Source organism: Corvus hawaiiensis, chromosome 11 (genome assembly GCF_020740725.1).
Source record: "Corvus hawaiiensis isolate bCorHaw1 chromosome 11, bCorHaw1.pri.cur, whole genome shotgun sequence".
Classification (NCBI taxonomy): Eukaryota; Metazoa; Chordata; class Aves; order Passeriformes; family Corvidae; genus Corvus; species Corvus hawaiiensis.
The window spans coordinates 20231355-20250363 of NC_063223.1; the positions used below are offsets into that span (position 1 = coordinate 20231355).

The window sequence follows — 19009 nt, forward strand, 5'->3', positions numbered from 1 at the left end:
AGAAGAATTGTTGAAGCAGTCTGAAGCTCAGTTTGTGTTGAAACAATACATATGCAGGTTTTTTTTAGATAATTTCTTAAACACCCCCACACTTCCTGTATTAAACCCACATCATGTTAATCTTGAAGATGTGGATTTTACTTAGATTAAATGTTACACTGTATAAAATCTTTATGGATACCCATACTTTTGCAAATAATGGAGTGGTTTGCTTTATTTTCCATTAAAACCAAATATTGTATTTTCTTATGCTGTGCAAGGGGCATTTCCTTTACTTGGGCATAAATCTTTATGTAATTGAGGTCTTAATACTTCACAGTTCTTACCACAAATGTTGACCTGAATAGACTTATTAAATTTGACAGTAAGCTAAATGTGAACGAGTAAGCATTATCAGCCATGCTTTATGCATCTTTTATTTTTATAGAACTGAGGAAAAACCTCTATTTTAGTCAGACTGAATAGGTATCACTGTTGTGCAACATGCAGAATCCAAATAGTTTTCACTCTTCCTCAGGTGCTCTGCACATTGGTTTTTTTTTTTTTTCTCCTGTGATAACAGCACTTGGGGGTTTCTGTTTTTCCCTTTAATTATTCTTAGCTTTAGTTAAGTAAGACCACAGAAATTTCCATTCCTGTTGTCTGTGTGTTAGTTATGTAGCATCCTTAGCACTGACACTTCCAATGAATTTCAGCAGCTTAGAAAATGGATCCTATTGACAATTTGGTTCACCTAATGACAAAAACCAGTTGTCTTAAAAATTAATTCTGATTTGTGAATGCAGCTTGATTCAAATATTCTTAGTTAAAATAGTTAAGGGTATTGTATCATTTGCCAGCCAGAAGTGAACCAAGGTCTTTATTCACTGCAGTTAAAATGTCTTCCTAAAACCTGGCAATTAAAAATCACGAGTTAGATGGCGAAGTGTTTGAGACTTCTATGTTTTTTGGAATTCATCCTATTGTGACGTGATGACCAGAAGAAAATTCAAAACTTTTTAAGAATTCTGCTAAAGATCAGTGTCCTGTAGTAGTGAGCTTGCCAGGTTGACTCTCGTGTGAGTGCAAGGCACTTTGTTTCAGGTTTCCTGTCATTCGCAATTTTTTTATGACTCTCAAGGAAGAGAACTGTGTGTTATTTTCCATCCATAATGTTTGTTATTTTGTGTTTTTCAGCCTGAGATGATACGCTTTTGGCACGTATTATCACACTTTATCGATCTGGAAGAGAAAATTAAAGCGAAATTTGCTTTCCCTAGCTATACACAGCCCGTGATGTATTGTGGCTGTGAGAATACATGTGATTTAGCAGACTGTTATTTTGTAGAAAAAAAACCCAACTCAAATCAACCTGCAACATATCCTTCCAGTATCTTTAGAAGAATTTAAAGTGTGAAAAACCAAGGTAGCTGTAATACACTTAAGAGAGTTTTTGCTATTAGAAACAAACCTGCATCAGTTTGTATGACTTCCAGATGAGTGTGCTGTGCTTTTTTAGCATGTGGGGCAGAAGAAATTTATTTTTTTGTGTATATGCAGGTGCTGCATTTAATTATCTACAAACCAATTTGACAATATATCAGGTTTAACATACTTTTTGCTTTGGCTTTACATCTCTTATGTAACCAGTGGCCTCAGTTGTTGTGAGTGGCACACTAGAAAGCCTGTTGGAAGGAGCTTTGAGATCCACTTCAGCAGCTTAACATTTGGATAAGATACTGGGAATTTGTGACCTGTAGAGTGCTTACAGGAGCTTGTTTACGACTGCTTCAGTGAACAGGAAGTTAAATATAGGCTTTGTCTGATTCTTCGCTTCAAATGAAGAGGAGAAGTTTCTTGTTTCAAACCCTCAGACAGAACTGGTTGGTGTGGTAGAGCATTTCAAGGAGCCTACTGGGCAGGGTTGGTATATAGGAGAGTAATAATGAAGATTGGGAATATTAAAAGTCCCTTTGGAAGGTGCTTGAGAAATATAGTGGAGTGAACTGTTTTCAGAGCTCCCTTCTTGGATATTTCCTTTTGCAAACTCAAGTTACGTTGGATCCCTTGGAAGTGTGAGGTTTGCTAGAAGGTACCAAAAGATGGTTGTGCTGGCTCCTGATTAGGTAAAATGATCAGGCAGACATTTTTAAGTGCCAGGCTTGGGGTTTTGTCCTTCAGAACATGTAGCACCTTGCCAAGCTTGAAGTTGTTACTGTCTGACCAGTGCATGCGTCTCCTGAGAAGACAGCCTCAGGTTCAGATTGCCTTTCATTTCCACTCAGGTGGCTGGGCCTCCTGTTAATTCTTTGTCCTTTACCTTCCAGAACATGCTGCAAGCCACAAAACAACCCCAAGGTATTTTAACAGCTTTAAGATTTTCGGTATGAGTGATTGAAAGCCTTGCAGATTATGCTGATCCTCGGGAGAGTAACAGGATAAGAAAAGGCCCAGATCAAAATCCCCTCCTTGACCCTGAGTTGTGTGTCATGTATGTTTTGCCATACTGAATTTTTTAATGTCACAAGGGATGAGGGTATCCTTGTATGAAATTCTCTTTAGAGTTTTATCTAGTTTCAAATGAAATGACTACCTTAGCTTTTAGTCCCTGATACTATGTCATATATTCTACTTAAATTAAGTACTAGATTTAGTGCACTGTCTTTGTCTAAAGTATGTTTGCTCTAACAGACCTCATTATTTTCCTTTCCAAACCTCAGAAATGAAATGTTGCCCTTCATCCTTGATTTTCCATGGCTTTGTTTACTTTCTTGCAGCACTTGCATTGAGATTTTTTTTTCCCCCCTAACACAGAGCTCAGTTTTTTCTCTTTCAGTGTTTTTAGTTTGTTTTTTTAGTGGGTTTACAGGACATGAGAATATACCGTATAAAAGAATGTGCCTTCCTTTGGTACTTTCTCATGGGGAAAAAAATCACAATGAAGTGTCCAGTTGAGAAGTTATAGCTCATGTTTTCTTGCCTATGACCCTCAAGGGTCACCTGCTTAGGAAAATTAAACTGGTATTAAGTAGGGAACATGGATTTGCAATGTGATTATGTGGCTTTAACTCCCTGTGGATGTGCTTATAAGGTTGTTTCTGCTACAACTGCTTGGGACAGCTGCATTAATCAGCATGTTCATCCTTACCTAGTGAAGCTCTGCCAGTGGAATCCCTTGATGTAGATACAGTGACAGTGATAACATGACACTTTTAAGATAAAACTTGTTTTGCTGGAGGTGTTGATAAGGTAAAGAGTGAGGAGTGCTTTATTTGTCATTGTGATTAGCACGTATTTCAAGGAAAGAAGGATTAGATAAAAAAGTAGGGGCCCAAAATATATCTTTACCAGCTGAATTAATTTTTTCATTGGCAGTGTAAAGTTAGAAGGGGTTGCAGTGGGAGAGGAGGGCATCCTCTCTCAGTTGGGCATGAAAGATTTTACCTATCTATACAAACCTTGGTATATTTATTAAGAACGGGTGTCTACTTGAAATCACAGGGCAATCTGCAGTTCCATTTTCTCATAGAGTAAATTCAGTGGTGTTCTGAGCATTGGTATAATCTGGAGTACTGTATAACTGGCTGTCTTGCATTTCTCTGGCCTTTTTCAGATGCTTGAGAAAGCCCCAAATTTTGGTTAGTATTGATGTCTCAGAATTACGGTAGCAGAACAAACCACTAGATAACAACTGCTCCTTGTGCTTTTGGCACAAGAATTTGTTTACCAGGGTGAAGTGAGCTTGTTTGGATAATCTTGCTTTTATTCTCTTAAGTCTTTCTGTGGGACTGATGTGCTCCTAGATTGTCTTTCTGTTTACTGTCATATGAGCAGAAAAGTTGCTTAAGGATTTGGATCTTCAGCCAAACAGCACCACATTCACTTGAAAGAGGTGCCCTAACTTGAATCTGTCTTAACAGAAACAATTCAGTTGTTGATGTACTAGGACACAAATTCCTTAAATTTTGTGAATTTAGTTACCAGGTAAGACTAAATTTAAATGAAGTACAAGGGGATCATGAAAAGTGAAATGATTGCCAAGCTGCTGGCTTTAAAATATGGCATAGAAGTAGCAGGATAGTCATGTAAATTGTTCCTTTCTGAAAAGATGTTTTTCTGCTGGCTGAAGTACACCACAGCTGAATGATTTTACCAAGATCATGGAAGCATCAAAACCAGTAGCCTATTCCTGGTTCTTTCCTTTGTATTTTGATAACCTCAGGTAGATTATGGTTATCTGAAGAACCTGTTAATCAAATCAACTGGGCACTTTGCTGACCTGTTAAGCTTCAGCAGAGAGATGTAAGAATTGCTGCATTTCTCGTGCCTTAAAGTGTTTTACCAGTGTTCAGACAGAAGTCGTGCTGTCTGATAAAACGGCAGGATGCCATTAGGGGCCTGCCAAATGTAAGTGTTTTCTGCTTCCCCGTGTAGAAGACAACAAGTGTAGCTGAGGCAAAATGTTTGTTTAGCTTTATCTTCACAGTTAGACAGAGAAAGAGAAAATTCTGTTGCACGTGCCCCTCCATTCACTCTCAAACGCTGTTGTAACTGCCAAAATACTCTGTTGTATCTCTGTCTGCATATGTGAGATTAAAGCCCTCTTGGGTACTGAAATTCCAGCTCACATGAGGCAGTGAAGCTGTTAGTGCCTTGCATTCCATGGAGGAGTAGGTGGAGCTTATGCAGACAACATATTAAAAGTCAGAGTGTTAATCTTTTTGTTAAGAGCTGCTGTTTGTGTATCACCTGCTGTTCTGGCAGAACATCCTCAGGTCAGGATGCTGCTCTGATGTGGTCTGGTGGTGACAAGAGGCAGAGGGAGAGCCCAAGCCATGGCTGAGCAGATGTTTGTTTCTGGCCACAGAGGTGAGAAGATGGGTGTAATACCAATGTTTGCTTGTTTGGGCCTTAAACTCATTCTCTAACAACACGAGTTGTACTGAATGGGCGTTGCCACAGATTCCCTGAAGGCAGAGATCCTGCAGTCCTCAGCTCCTTTAAGAGAGCCAGTTGCTTGGAATCCCCTTATCTAACACTGTTCATTTCCATATAATTAATTCTCAGGCAGCTCAGAAAAAGGGCAATGTATAGATTGAGGAGAAGATGGATCAGAGTGGTGTCACAGCCCACAGTGTGTCATAGGAATTGCAAAGCTGCTTTACAGTGAGCTTGAAGTGAACCAAATCAAACACTGGTTTTCAGAGGCCATAAGGGTGAGATTAGCTGGCTTGTGATGGTTCTTTGTGGCAAGTTTGTGTTTGGCTTTGATGCATAACTCTTAGACTTGATAGGTTTAAATCTATATGTTGTCCTAATTCCTAAGGAAACAAAACATTTGTGCTGCTTCCTGAGTACTGGAGCCAGCTTCTGCTCCTTACCAGCTGACTTTGCTCTCCCCTCCCTTTGCACAGGACATGTTGTTGTTCACAGTGTGCTCTTTGGATGGAGTGTCTGGATCTTGACTGTGGGTCAGTTTCTTCAAGCTGAGAAACATTTCCCTTCACAGATCCTAAGTGGCTGCTTACCAGTAGACATGCTTTGAAAATTTCCTTGTCACAGGTGGGAGTGGGATATGGCATCTTGGCTTAGCTTTCCTCTGTAGTCTACATGGAAAGCAAAGACAAAGGAAAAGTGTTGAATATCTGCTTAAGTTTTCTGAGTAGCAGAGTATTGCAGGACTGTACTCTGAAGGTAAAGAGGAAAGTGCAACTTTTTTTTTTAAGCATTGTGAAATGGAAAACTGCGCATATAAACCACAGCATGATGTTTTCCTTGTTAGCAGTGGTAGAAGAACTTTTCACCTCTGGCCCTAATGAGGCCTGTTTGTCTTCTGTGTTTAAAGTCTCAACATAAATATGTGGGGTGGCAAGTCACTGCAAAGGGATTTTTGCTTAAGTCAGGTCTCAGTCAGCAGCTTAATAGAATGTGGTTTCTATAACTGGTGGAGAAGGTTTTTGAGCAGTTAATGCATATCATGCAAGTTTTGCTGCAGTTGCTATTTTTTCTATACTTTCTTCTTTAATTATTTTTTTATTTTGGGGAAGTAAGTAGCTGAGTTATTGGGGTAAAGGACAGGAAGCCTGCATTGTGCATCTGCATTGTCACCTGAGGAGTGAATCAGCTCAGTCATAAGAGTTGAGCTGTAGTGAGTTGTCCGGCCATTTTCTGGCAGGCAAGAGTTCCTGTCAGTGGCTTCAGTGTATGGGTAAAGAAAATCCAGTGTGAGTCTGTCTCTGCTGCTGCAGGAGATGCATTTAATAATATCCATGTCTTCGCTGAAGGGACTTGTGCTTGAGGCAAAAGCTCTTTCCATTTTTTTTTGTTGTTTGCCCAAGTAAACTTTTTTATCATTGGAAGAAGATACTGAAGTTTTCAAATCCATGTTGTTCCCAGAAGGGGGCAGGGGAGACTTGTGAGTTGTGGAGTTTGATTAAAAAGTACTTTTGTTTGGTTTTGTGACACTTCCGTGCTGGCTTTCGGGCACAGCAGGCATTGCCGCCGCTCTGGCAGCGGGAGCGTGGCACGATGAAACGCCTGCTCAGTGCCAGGAGCCTGCAGCAGGGACCTGGCCTGCAAGCCTTCCGTGCCTTGGCTCTCCTTTCTCTTGGGGAGCATTGCAGCAGCTCAGAGTTCTCTCCTGCAGTTCCCCCATATCTGATATACTGAAATGATATTCATGAAAAGACATGAGAGAATATAGTTGTCATTAACATCCCCATTTCTATACCAAGAGCAATCTGGATGGTTGGCATCTACGTGGGTGAAAATCTTAGTTCCTTATTCTGTCATCTAGATTTTTATTCTTAATTAAAGCTGGAAAGAAGCATCTCCATGCAGCTTTATTAGGGATTTTCAGGAGGGTCTAGGTTTGCTCTTCACAGACCTAACTTCCATTTGCTAAAGACACTCAGCCTGGCCAACAGTGAGAAGGCGGCTGTTTTGCCAAATGTTTTGGAAATGGGGTCATGCAACTCCAGCAAGTTTGTTTTATGTCTGCAAAGTGGCCTGGGGTTTCTTTGACAGCCTGGAATACAGGCAGAACAAACTTGGCCATGTTAGTCTGCATTTCTGTCTTTGAATTGGGGAAGCAGCTACTTTCTCACAGGAAGTGCTTTTTGTAACGTTCCTGATAATTTTGACATAACTTCTACCTCCACATCGGCTGTAAAAGGGTAAACAAAGACACTGCCGAATAAGGGGGCTGGATGAGTGCACAGACTTGCTTGAGGTATTTGGTGCTTTTTATGCCTGAGTCATCAGCTGCAAGATCTCCTGGCTCCTGTGTCTTAAGACAAGGTTCAAAGAGGAACCAGCAGTCAGAAGCAAATGGAAACAGAGTGGGGGATTACTTGAGAGAATTTGAGCCATGGGAGCCCATGGGACCTGATGGTGCTGTGGTGCCAGTCTTGGTCATTTTGGAGAGGTGCTGGCACATCTCTGATCACTTATCTTTAAAGTAGGCCCAAAGAATAATCCAAGGAGGTCAATCTCACTTGACTCCTGGGGACAGTCATGGGTCAGGTCCTTTTGGTACACCTTGCCTGTGTGGAACATGTGAAGGAGTGTGACTGGGAACAGTTAGTATGGATTTACTGACTATAAGTTGTGTCTGACGCACCTCATTCTCTTCTGTGATAAAATAATCGGATTTGTGGATGAGGAAGAGCACTAGAGGCCATTTAGCTTAAGTTTACTGGGTGTTTTCACACTCTCCCACAGTATTCTTGTATGCAAGTTGGGACATTACAGACTGGATGGGTGGAGTATGAATTCAAGCACATCAGGGAATTCTGAAGAGTAAATGGAGTCAGAGGCGGATGAACGGGTGATTCATAGAGCTCTTTCCACACAGCAGGACGTTAGCTTCTGAAAGTAGGCTCTTAATCAGTCATTTTTTTTCCTCCTGAATGTCATTCTTTGCCACAATGTGATAAGAGTGGATGGAAGACAGTATTTAAGAGGCTGTCTGGTTGAAATTCATCAGTCTGGCTCATTATCAGTGTAGAAGATTAATCTGTCTTTTCTTGGGAAGAAGTAGGGGGAGTTAACATGAATGTTCTTCAAGATTACCTTGTTTTGTTTTTCATTCACTCACGTGTATATGTGATTGAACTATAGCTAAATACAATACATGGTAGTTTTGGAGATTTCAGTCATACCTAGGGAGGATGTGTTTGGAATGCTGTGAGGTTAGTTTGAAAAGAAGGAAAACAATCAGTCAAAACAAAGTAATTTTGTTTTCAGCAGGTTACAGCCTCTTTGGGTTTGACAAACTTGCCGTTACAAAAGGTGATCTGGAGGTTTTCCGTCAGTCCAGACCTAATATGTACTTTGAATTCTCTTCAGTGTTCCTAAGATACTGTGGAGCATCTGATGGATCTTTTCAGGATTGCCAGTCTGGAAAGAATACTGTTTTATTGGATCTGGTCAGGCTAAGGTGTATATACTTGTGCCCAAGGAACTGTAATTGCAGAATTCAATGTATGGTGTTTGCTTTGGGAATTTTTTTCCTTTCCAATACTGCTATTACTGCCTTGCTGCAGCCAGTGGTATGTGTTGGCATTAAGAATTCAGTTTAAGCTATCTAGTGTGGTAGTGTGCTAAATTAAGGCGCCAGTTATGAGCAAAGAGGTTAATGGTCTTACATAATGTTGGTCTTGAGGTTTTTTGCTGCTGCAGAATCAAAAATAGCAATTAGAAGTTCATTTTTTGTCCTAGTTGTGTATTTTTCTGTGGGGATCAATTATCTGCAGCAACTGACTTTCTAATCAAAGCTGTTTTTTTCTGTTTTAAAAGCATCATAATTTAAAAGTTGAAAACAGTACTAAAAATCCAAGTTCACCACAAGCTGCTTATATTTGTCTTTCAGTTCGTGGTCTCTTGAAAAGCTGTAAATCATTCTTATTTTATCAGAACTGCCTAAGGAATGTAATTTTAGCTCCTCTGCTTTTATGGCTTTTGTAATAATTCTTCATGGGTTCAGCTCCTTATGGCTTTTGTGTGTCTGTTAACCCTGTAGCTTCTCTGTGCAGTTACTGGTTAAAACTCTTTTAACTCTTGCCTGCACTTTGCTGTTGCACTATGTAGTCTGAAACAGCCAAAACCATGGAGTGTTCTTACAGATGCATCTGAGATCTTCTGTTGTGTTAGCCAGTACTTTTTTTTTTCTTCTGAGAACACTTTGCCATTTGTCCCAAATGGGAACTGACTGTATCCATTAGGATTAGCTTGTATGTGTGTCTAATCTCATCCTGAATCTCCATTCACAGAGATGCTGGCAGTGTGTTCCTTCCTGTGGAGGTTTCCCTTCATGTCTAGTCCCACATTTTTTGTAATTGTGGAATTCATAATGCATTGTAACGTTGATTACCTTATGTAGAAAAAATGTATATGTTCACCTCCACGGCAGCATGGATTGCTTTACATCTGTGCACTGTTAAGTGGCAAGGGGAATGATTCCTGGTTACGTTGTCTAGGGAAGATTCAGGACTTGCTTTGTAGACTCCATTCAGAAGTGTCCAAATGGTGTCTTGTTGGAAGGTGAAAAAAACCCAAAAGAACAGGGGGAGAGTTGTCCTCAAATTCTTGGTGTCTGATGTCTGTGAAAAAGAAAGATTTATGTAACTGAATGTGCTGCATTCTGCTCCTTGGCTTTCCTTCTGAGGTGCTAGGATGTTCTTGCAGGGCATTGCTGCTCTCACTTCCTGACAGCCCACCTGGGCTTAGTGCCTGCTGAGGCTCTGCTTTGGTACATGAGCTGAGGAGCTGTGAACCACATTCACTAGACTTGCCCTAATTTTTTAGCATATGATAATTTGTGCTTTTCAGTCTTTCCTTGATGAAATGTCTGCTTCCAGGGTAGTCAGCAGCCTGCATGAGGAGATAAGCTGAATTGGGATTTGAGGAGGGAAGCACTAAGCAGATCTGCAGCTGGGTATGTGACAGCCACAAAGAAGAGTCCCCTCCAAACATCACTGGCTGTGGCTTTCCCTACTTGCATTAGAGATTCCATTAAAAGTCCGGTCTTTGAGCAGCAATCTTATAAATTTTTCTAATCTCTCTCTGCTGATGAGAACGGTGAGGCAAGACATAGTATTAATGTGTAATAGCAGTGGGCTGGTAGCTGAGCAGCAGTCCCCCAAGGGTAGGATTCATAATCCTCTTAAAGGAGAGGAGGATCAGAAGCTTTGGAAGGTCACCTTTTGCGGGGTGAGAAGCAATCCGTATGCAAAGCTCTGTTGCTTTTCTGATCAGTTCCTCTCCCATGTTCATATTTCATCTCACAGCAGCAGGAAATAGATCTAGATGAATCCTGCAAGAGTCTTGACCCCTGTAAAACTCCCACTGCCTCAGGTGTGACTACCTGCCAGAAGACAGCTGTGTCTATATGGGTTGATAATCTTGCGTGACAGGGTTATGAAGTTGCACTGTATAGAGATACAGGTCTGTTCCTCATGAGACACTCTGAGCGTGCTTTGATCTAAAAGGGATGACCATGTGCTTCTGCTTAGTGCTCTGCAGCTTCACCACAGTTTTACCTTTGCCTTATTTTGTTGCACCTGTATTTTGCTTGTGTTGGAGAGTTGTGAGAAATTCAGATGCCTAAATGCAGTCCTAAATGATGGCTTTACTAAATTTTCTTAAAGTGCAATATGTTAGTGACTGTCAGCAGTCAGAAATTTATTAAGATTAACTTCTTGCTTGTGAGTTACGATATTTTAGTGATGTGTTGAGACAGAGATGTAGCATTTGTTCGTGAACTTAGTGTTTTCTTTGAAACACCTACTTGTTTTTGTAAGATTGTCCAAATACAGTGGAAACTTGCAGCTTGTTCAAGACGCAGCCACAACTTAATCTCTGCATTTGGAGGAGTGAATTCTGCATGGAAGTGGCCCAGACTGTTTCTTGAGTGTGCTGTCCTCCACATGGCAGCCAGATGGCAAGTAGAAATTGAATTTTCTGCATCTCTGAAGCAAATCCGGGCCTTCCAGGAATCCCCAGTTTGATGAATGCAGTGTCCAGAGTTAGGTGTTACAAGCAGTGATGAGAGCTTGCTACAGCAGGTGTTGATCATGAGGAAACCTTAGTGAAATTCTCCTGAGAAGACTCTACGATGTCCCTACCATTAAGGGATTGCTGTGCACGGCCAAGGGTGACATGTGTCTGCTCTCCAGCAGATGAGGGGTACGTACATAGATGCAGCTTTTGGAGCTGTGTTGGCACAAGAGCCCTTTCATGGTGAGACGGGGGACAAATGAATAGTTCCAGCTTCATGTCACCTTCAGTGTTGTTGTAACTCCATTGCTTCACAGGAACTGCTGCAGTGGTTTCCTACACAGAGCCCTTTAGATGGGTCAACTCTTCCTTCCTAAAAAGCTTCGTTGTGCAGAAGCGGTCAGCTTTCTGAAGTGACTTTCTTAATAGTTTAACCAAGGTAAAGAGAACCTTGGATGTAACCCAGGCAGCAGTTTCTAAGAATTCTTTGTTGTTCATGAATCAGTGTTGTTTGTATAATGTTGTTGTCACTGTTCCCTCTGGCTTTGCTCCCCAGTACTGCTTGTGCATGCTGCTGCTGTTTGTCATGCCCTATTTAATCACAACAGGCTGTTCCTCACTCTCCTGTATATATTTTAGCAGCTCTTTTGCTCTGAAAATAATGCTGGTATCAAATAAATTAAAGATAGATTTTTTTGAGGAAATAGAGCATTTTAAATATTAATGGTGTGTTGTGGAAGATGAAAACATGAAGAATTAGATTGCAGATTTTTTAATGTACAGTTTAAATCTTTTGAACCAAAGTGGTTATGTATAACTATTAGGTGTGATATTTTATCTATGTTGAGTAAGAGAGCAGCTTCACAGTTGCTTGGAGCTGGACTTCTGCTGTGCCTTGGTTCCTACTTTCTCCCATTTTTTGATGCTGGGGGATTGTTGGTCAGATGTATTGGGGACCTAATCCAACTGAAAACTGAAGGCTTTTTGTTTTGTTTTATATATTGCTGTTTTGTTTTCCTACCAGATTGGGTACTTACTGTAGCTGTCTGCAGGAGTGCTGATGCTGGTGTAAAGAGGATGTCAGAAGAGGTGAAAAAGTCAAATGATGTTTCTGCTGCAAGTGACAACTCTTGTCTCTTTAAAGTCAGGGAGTGAGACTGTTCTCTGAGCGTGTGTTTGCAGGGCAGCTGGAGCTGAATGGAACTGGCTCTGCTACTCTTGTGCCTGCCCTTGCCCTGCTCAGTGATTGTCCCCTTTTACTTTCGTTGGGCACTGGCACTAAACCAGTTCAGGAAGCCACATTGGCAAAAACAACTTTTCTTTTCTTCCGGGTTAACTTGTTTGCCAGGCTGGTTTCTGAGCAGGATCAGTGAGTGCCAGTGCTGACTCAGGAGAGAGGATGGGTTTGAAGAATGCTGACTTAGATTTACTTAACCTGTCATGGAACTATAGCCTGAGATGCGTATTAAGGAACAAAGGATAAGGTTTGCCAATTAGCAATTTTTTCAGTTTTGTGTCTTTGTGGATTGATGTGATGACATCTACAAAAAAGGCTGCTGAACATCTTAGAGACTTATTTTTTTGCCTTCTAGAGCAGACACAACAGAAACTGTAGAAAGCTGGTTTCGTTGAAGCTGTTTCATTAACATGTCTCCTGCCCTATTCTGGAAGTCAGATCTTTATTCAGTCTTTTGTGCCTTGTTCTCAATGAGAAGGCCTTTCACAATGGTGTGTGTCTGATGCAGGTACCTGTCACCAGCTGAAAGCAGAGAACCAAGTATTTCCCAGTAGGTTCTCAGGCAGCCATCAAAAAAGGAGGTATTTTCAGTTGGTTTTGTTTCAAACAGTATTTGAGCTGGTAATTTGGGAAAACCTTCCGTCTGTTTCTTTCATGATTGTTTATAAAGCATGCTAGCATGGCACCATGCTTAGTGCTTATTCTGCTTTTCAGTATTTCTGTTTGTATTTCCATGTTCAAATAAAAATTCAGCTGCAATCTGAAGAGTTGCCAAAACTGCAGATAGGCTCCCCTGTTCACTCTTTGAATGTCACAGTCTTCAAATTAGTGGGAATCTGCACATCACGTAGGCTTGTGTTTCTTGAATGGAAGATTACCAAGATAGTTAGTGGTTATGCAATTTCTGGGAGAGTTTTGTTGCAGAACTTGGCCCAAAGCTGTTCATTCGCATTAGTGACTTGGTTAGTCATGTTTTTATGTTTATTTCAGCATGCAGACTGCAAAAATGACATATAATTTTGGACAAGCAACAGCTTGAGGGAGCTCAGTAGCCATGCCTTGGCTGTAGGATAGGCATCAGTGTGACCTCATTTTGCCTCATTAAAGAGACCCTTCATGGTTGCAAGCGGTGGCAGTGAAGTCCCCTACGTGTTCAGTTTAGTCAGTGATCCTGTTCTACAGCAGCCACGGAACAAGGTGAGCTGGGAATGCAAACACTGGCTTTAGGCACAAGGATAACCATCAGCAATTCAGGCACCTTCTGCTGATACAACTGTTTGTACAGCTGCACAATAGATTGGGGATCTGACCTGGGTTGAAAAGTAATCCTTAAAAAAAACAAAACAAAGTGCTGGTTTATTTTTAACTGTGATCAGTTTTGATTCATGGTGAGGCTGCAAACAGTTGTACCAGTGCAGCAGAGTTGAGTGGGAGGGTGGTGTTCATGCTGTTCCAGATGTCAAAGGATTGCCCGCCTGTGTAACCATGGTCTGAAGAAATAACTGAAGGAGGAGTTAGACACTGATTTGGCTCAGTCAGTGCCAGAAGGAATCTCAACATAGTATTGGGTGGTTTTTTTAAAGCCAAGCATTTGGATGGCATTGGTTCCATTGTGGAGGATCACTTTATATAGAGCAACCAAGACAAGCAAGCGTTTTTCAACCCAAAACCTGCCCTGTTTTACCAGCCTAAAGAGAATGTGGTGGATGAATAAAGTATCAATGTGCACTTTTTTCTTGTGCAGACCAAACTTTTGATGTATGTGTTTTCTCTGGCATTTCCCTATAAGAGCTGGAGGCCTAGGTGTTCACCTGGGTTTTCTTAATTCACTGGTTTTACACATTCTGAAAGTAGGAAAAAAAAATTGGGATAGATTAAATTTTTTTGCTTGACTTTTAGCTTCAAATTTTATTGTTTGGGTTTTTTTTTCTCTTTTGTGTTTTCCTTTATCTTCCCTTATTTCTTACAAGATTGTGGAGAGCAAAGATCCAGAAAACACTTCTTTCTCTTTTTTATGTTGCCCACATAAGGTCTGAAACTGTGTGTGCTCTTGCTCTTGAACTGGGGGAGTTGACTGTTTTTCCTGTTGCAGAATCCTCACTTTGGCACCTGTGCTTTGCTTTCTCTGTGTGACAAGTGTAAGGTGCAGCACACTGATTGTTCCTTTCAGTTCCTGTCAAGCACCCTCTGAAGCCTGAAAAAACTGCTCTTACTGCTGCACAAGTACTTCATTTTTCTGGGATTTTGGTGTTTTTGCTGGAAGTTTCCTCTTGTTTCTTCTCCACAGAAGCTGGAAGATTCTTGTCCCATCTTTCCACCAGCTTTCCAGGTGTCTGTACTAGCTAGGAGTCTGAGGGACACAAGGCTGAGGTGCACAACCATTTCTCCTTGTCCAGTCTGTGTGGAGGTGTGAGTGGAGCTCAAGCTCCAGAGGTGTTTGCACATGTGGATGACGACAGCACCTTGCAGCTTGAATGCCAGCAGTTATTCTGTAGGAGATTAGGCCGGATTGTTTTCCTTGGCTCTGGCATGATGCCTCCAAGGTCTTCGGAGGCATTTCTAGCCAGGAGAAGATGAGGTAAGTACTTAGGAGGTGCCAGTTTTCTCTTCCCCCCTGTTGTAGCACAAACCTGAGACCTGCTTGCCTGACTGCAGTGGATTCTGCTCAGTTTGGTGGGGCAGCCCTTCCCAGTGCTGAGCAGCCCTTCTCAGTGCCATCTATCTGGCTGAGCTCTGCCCACGCTCCCACAGAATCACACCTCCCTCTTCCTGCCAGCAGTGCTCACTGTGCAATGCATTTGTCCTCTGGTTCAGCACAGCCATCACCAGCTCTGACTCATTCTCTTGCTGTCAGCAAGTGTGGTGCATTTACCTGCTCATCCGTCCTGCTTTGCAATGCTGTTGAGAGTGTAGAATTTGGTACCCACAGCTGACATGAAAGTGCAGCTTTTGAAGAGACTCCTCCTCATGCTGAACTCAGCATAGTCATTCCATCATCTTCCTGCTGGAGAGGCATTTGGGTGGTTACCTTTGGGTGCAGGACTTCTTAGGGATGTGGCTGCCTTATTTAAGCCTCACTGTCACGAAGAGGCCAAGGTCTGTGACTAAAGAGTAGGTATACTTTATTTTAGATGAAAATTTAAACATAAGATTTTTTGAGACAGGAGGTAAAATCGTGTCCTCTGCTTATTCAGCCCATAAGTTGAGTTACAAATTCTTTCTGAGATAGTCTTTGAGCTGGGCTTCTTCAGTGGGAATGACATGAATCTTTTTCCCTGTCATGCTGTGAATGCAAGGACAATTTTCTGCCTGTTGATGAGTTTCTGAGCCCCTTTAATGTAAATTCAAAAAATGTCTTTTCTTGGTGGGTTAGGCTGATTCATTGTGGCTTTTGACTGTTGAAAGTATGTTCCTTTCTAACTGTCTCTGACCACTGGATTGGAAAGCTGTGCAGAACAGCAGCTTTTGCGTTGGAATAATTTTAAAATAACCTGTGGAGACTTCTTCTTTGTGAAGCCAGAAATTAGCTCACAGAAAGCTGAGCAATGAGGCTTCACAAGCATTGATCTTCCCTAAGCCCTTCTCTGACACATGAAAGCATGTGTCATAATCTCATGTCTCCTATAAAATGCAAAGCTGATATTGGATGACCCTGCTCTCTTAGGTACAAGCTTGGAAAAAAGTCTTCTGGGCTGGTACTGATAAAGCAACCTTTTGTCGTATGTATTCCATCAGGTCTTGCTGCTATGGAAACTCTCAGGCTTGAACTGCAGCCAATGCTTTGGAACAGAGAAGGAAGGTGCCCTTTTCTACCAAGGCAGGGTGTATTTGTGGCAAGGTGCAGCAGGAGGATTCAGCAGCTCATCCCTCTTGCTCATCCTCTGTGCCTACTGGAGAGGAAAGAGTGGTGACGACCAGACCAGGACTGGCCTTTCTTGCAGCCTTTGCAGTGACACTGATAGCAGTGACAAGGACTGGCACATCCCCAGGCAGCCAGTGTGCTGCGTTTCTCCAGTGAGGAAGGGGAAGCCTGGAGAAAAGAGCAAGGGAATTAAATCATATTATCCCTGTTACATGCAGCCCTCCACTGCTCCCCAGCATGATGTTATCACAGTAGTGCCAGCTTGTCCAGCATCAGGCCAGACAGGAATACAAGCTGGAAGAGGCCATTTGAGCCCCAGCTTGGGTTACTCCCACGTACAGACAGCTGCATGACAGGTGTTCACAAAATGTTGCAGAGTACCTGCTCCATATGTTGCTGAATGTGACAAACCTTCCCTGTTCATGATTGTGTGCTAAGACTTGGCTTAAAAAAAAAATGAGAGAGGAAAACAGAGAGAGAGGCTACTGCTTTAGCGTGCCAGTGTGAGAAAATGGGTATTGTGTGTGTCCTGGGTCTGAATCCCTAACAAGGACTCCCAGTACCTCATCCCTCCCGGAAAGCATGCCATGCTTTATGCGTAGGTGACAGCAGAAGGGCCTTTGCAATTCTTGCTAATCTGGCCTCTAAGAAAAAAAAAGCCTTGTTTAACCACAGATCTAAGCACTGGTTTTAGCAAGTGGTTTCAGCATTCCAGCCAGAGTTAAAAGTGCATGGCTCAGCCTCTCTTTCTTCAGAAAGAGCTGAAAAGGCTTGGCTTCCGCTCCTTTCTTAGGAAAAGAAGGGGAGAAAATTCTTGGTCTCACAGGCTGCTGGCAGAAGTGCTGAAGCTTTGTGATCAGTGTGATAGAAGTATGGCACAAATAGTCTGTCGTGGTTTAACTCCAGCTAGCAACTCAGCCCCACACAACTACTCACTCATTCCCTTCCTGGTGGGATGGGGGAGAGAATTGGAAGGGTAAAAGTGACAAAACTCGTGGGTTGGGATAAAGATAGTTTAACAGGTAAATCAAAAACTGCATGCGGAAGCAAAATAAGGAACTCGTTCCCCACCTCCCATGGGCAGGCAGGTGTTCAGCCATGCCCAGGAAAGCAGGGCTCCATCACAGTAACAGTGACTTGGGAAGACAAATGCCATCACTCTGGACATCTCCCCTTCCTTTTTCTTTCCCCAGCTCTGTATGCTTGACACCATATGGTCTGGGATATCCCTGGGGCCAGTTGGGGTGTTGCCTCCCAGCTCTTTGTGCACCCCCAGTGTCCTCTCAGTGGAGCAGCATCAGAAGCAGAAAAAGCCTTGACTCTGTGTTAGCCCCGCTCACCAATAACAAAAAAACCTCTACTATGAGCATTGTTTTCAGCACAACAAACAAACCACAACCCCATGCAAGTTACTAGGAAGAAAATGAGCTCTCCCAGCTAAAACCATCAGTCTTTCTTCAGATCTTTAGGACCCAGAAACATAGGGTGTGTCTAAGGACTTGTACTATAAGCTTAATTTTATTTCCTTTTCTCCAGGTTCAGACAAGCTCTATGTTAAGTAGCTCAGGCTCTTTCCTTGTGAACACTGCAGCAGTTGGTGCATTTGTGCCCTGTTGTTGAGGAAGAAAGAGGATTGGTGAAGGAAGCTCAGCGCATGGCATAGGATGGAGCATGCCTGGTAGTGGCTATTGTTCACTGCAGTTCCTCCCCAAGCCTCACTGCTGCCATTTTCCTCCTCAGCTGGCATTCTTGAGCAGCTTTTCCTAAGACTTCTGTTTCACTTTGGATGCATGTATATAGATTGTATTCTACTTCCTGGCCTTAATCTGACAAGCCACACTTGTCATGGGGAGAGCAGCTTGTCCAAAAAGGAGTATTTGGTGGTAGTTCAAGTATTGGACAAGATGCATGAGAAGGCTCAGGATTAAAAGATGTGTGTTAGGCAGGCTAGGAAAGTTTGTAGCTTCCTGGATACTACGAAGGCCAAATGTTTCTGATTACATCCTAAGTGTTGCTGCAGGTTCCTGGAGAGCTGTGTTCTCTGCCCAGATCCCAGGGCTCATCTCCATTTACTGCTGACTAGACAGACATGTCTCAAACCTGTGGGGGTCAGCTTTTGTGCTGGGAAGTTGATCTCATAGTACAGTGGGAAGCACTTTTTTTTTTAACTTTCTTAGACTGGGTTTTTGTCTCATACCTCATCCAGTCCAGCATGACTAGAAACAACTCTGCTTTTTCAGCACAGATGCTTCTGCTTTTCTTTGTTAATGGTCTAGCTCACCAGGAACCACTTGACCAAATGTTGTAGTCCTCTTGTTTTGCTATACTGGTATTTTCTATTCTTGTGCTTTGCTCCTGAGCGCTCTGGGGTTGTTCAGGGAAAGTCCAGCTTTTGTCATTGTGACGTTTAGGTCTGTATTTATCTCTCGCCTGTGGCCTGTCTCCAGAGTCGTCAGTGGCCATCTGCCTTAGCCCTCGGCACGGCAGGGCCTGGGGGATGGAGTCAGAGGAGAGGCGGTGCTGGAAACACAAATGTGCAAGCTGCTTAGGGCAGTCAGCGTTCTTGCTGTGTGATACATCACAATTTAGAGCATTTGTTCTCCTTTTCATTTAGGAAAGGAGCTTTACTAGTGAGTCGTGAAGCTTTGCCAGTGTTCCCATACAAGATGGCTTACAGGGAGTAGGGACATCAGCATCATGGTGTGCTCAGCAGTAATTCTCACACCCATGGCTGTGCAGCTCCCTGCCCTCACCTCTCATCATGTGGTGACCTCCAAGGCTAATTTTTCTGTCTCCCTTTGAGTTACACCCTCAGAGGAGACATCCCTGTTCTTGTTCCTGTTCTCTGGCACTGTGAACTGGCAGGAGCACCTCCTTGGTCTGGTAAGACAGCTGTAGTCTTCAGCCAGGGTTCAGTGATGTCTAAGGGGTCT

General features: G+C 42.5%; 1 protein-coding gene across 3 annotated transcripts in view; it reads left to right on the forward strand.

The window, feature by feature from the left end:
• IP6K1 (inositol hexakisphosphate kinase 1) overlaps positions 1-19009 on the forward strand; it is a 37106-nt gene that overhangs the window by 6538 nt on the left and 11559 nt on the right. Inside the window, exon 1 of one of the 3 annotated variants that reach the window (XM_048315330.1) lies at positions 7755-7854. The exons of the other annotated variants lie outside the window; for them this stretch is intronic. The gene's annotated coding sequence lies outside the window, so the exon portion shown is untranslated. Of the gene's footprint in view, positions 1-7754; positions 7855-19009 lie in introns of those variants that run through there. 3 annotated transcript variants of the gene reach the window in all.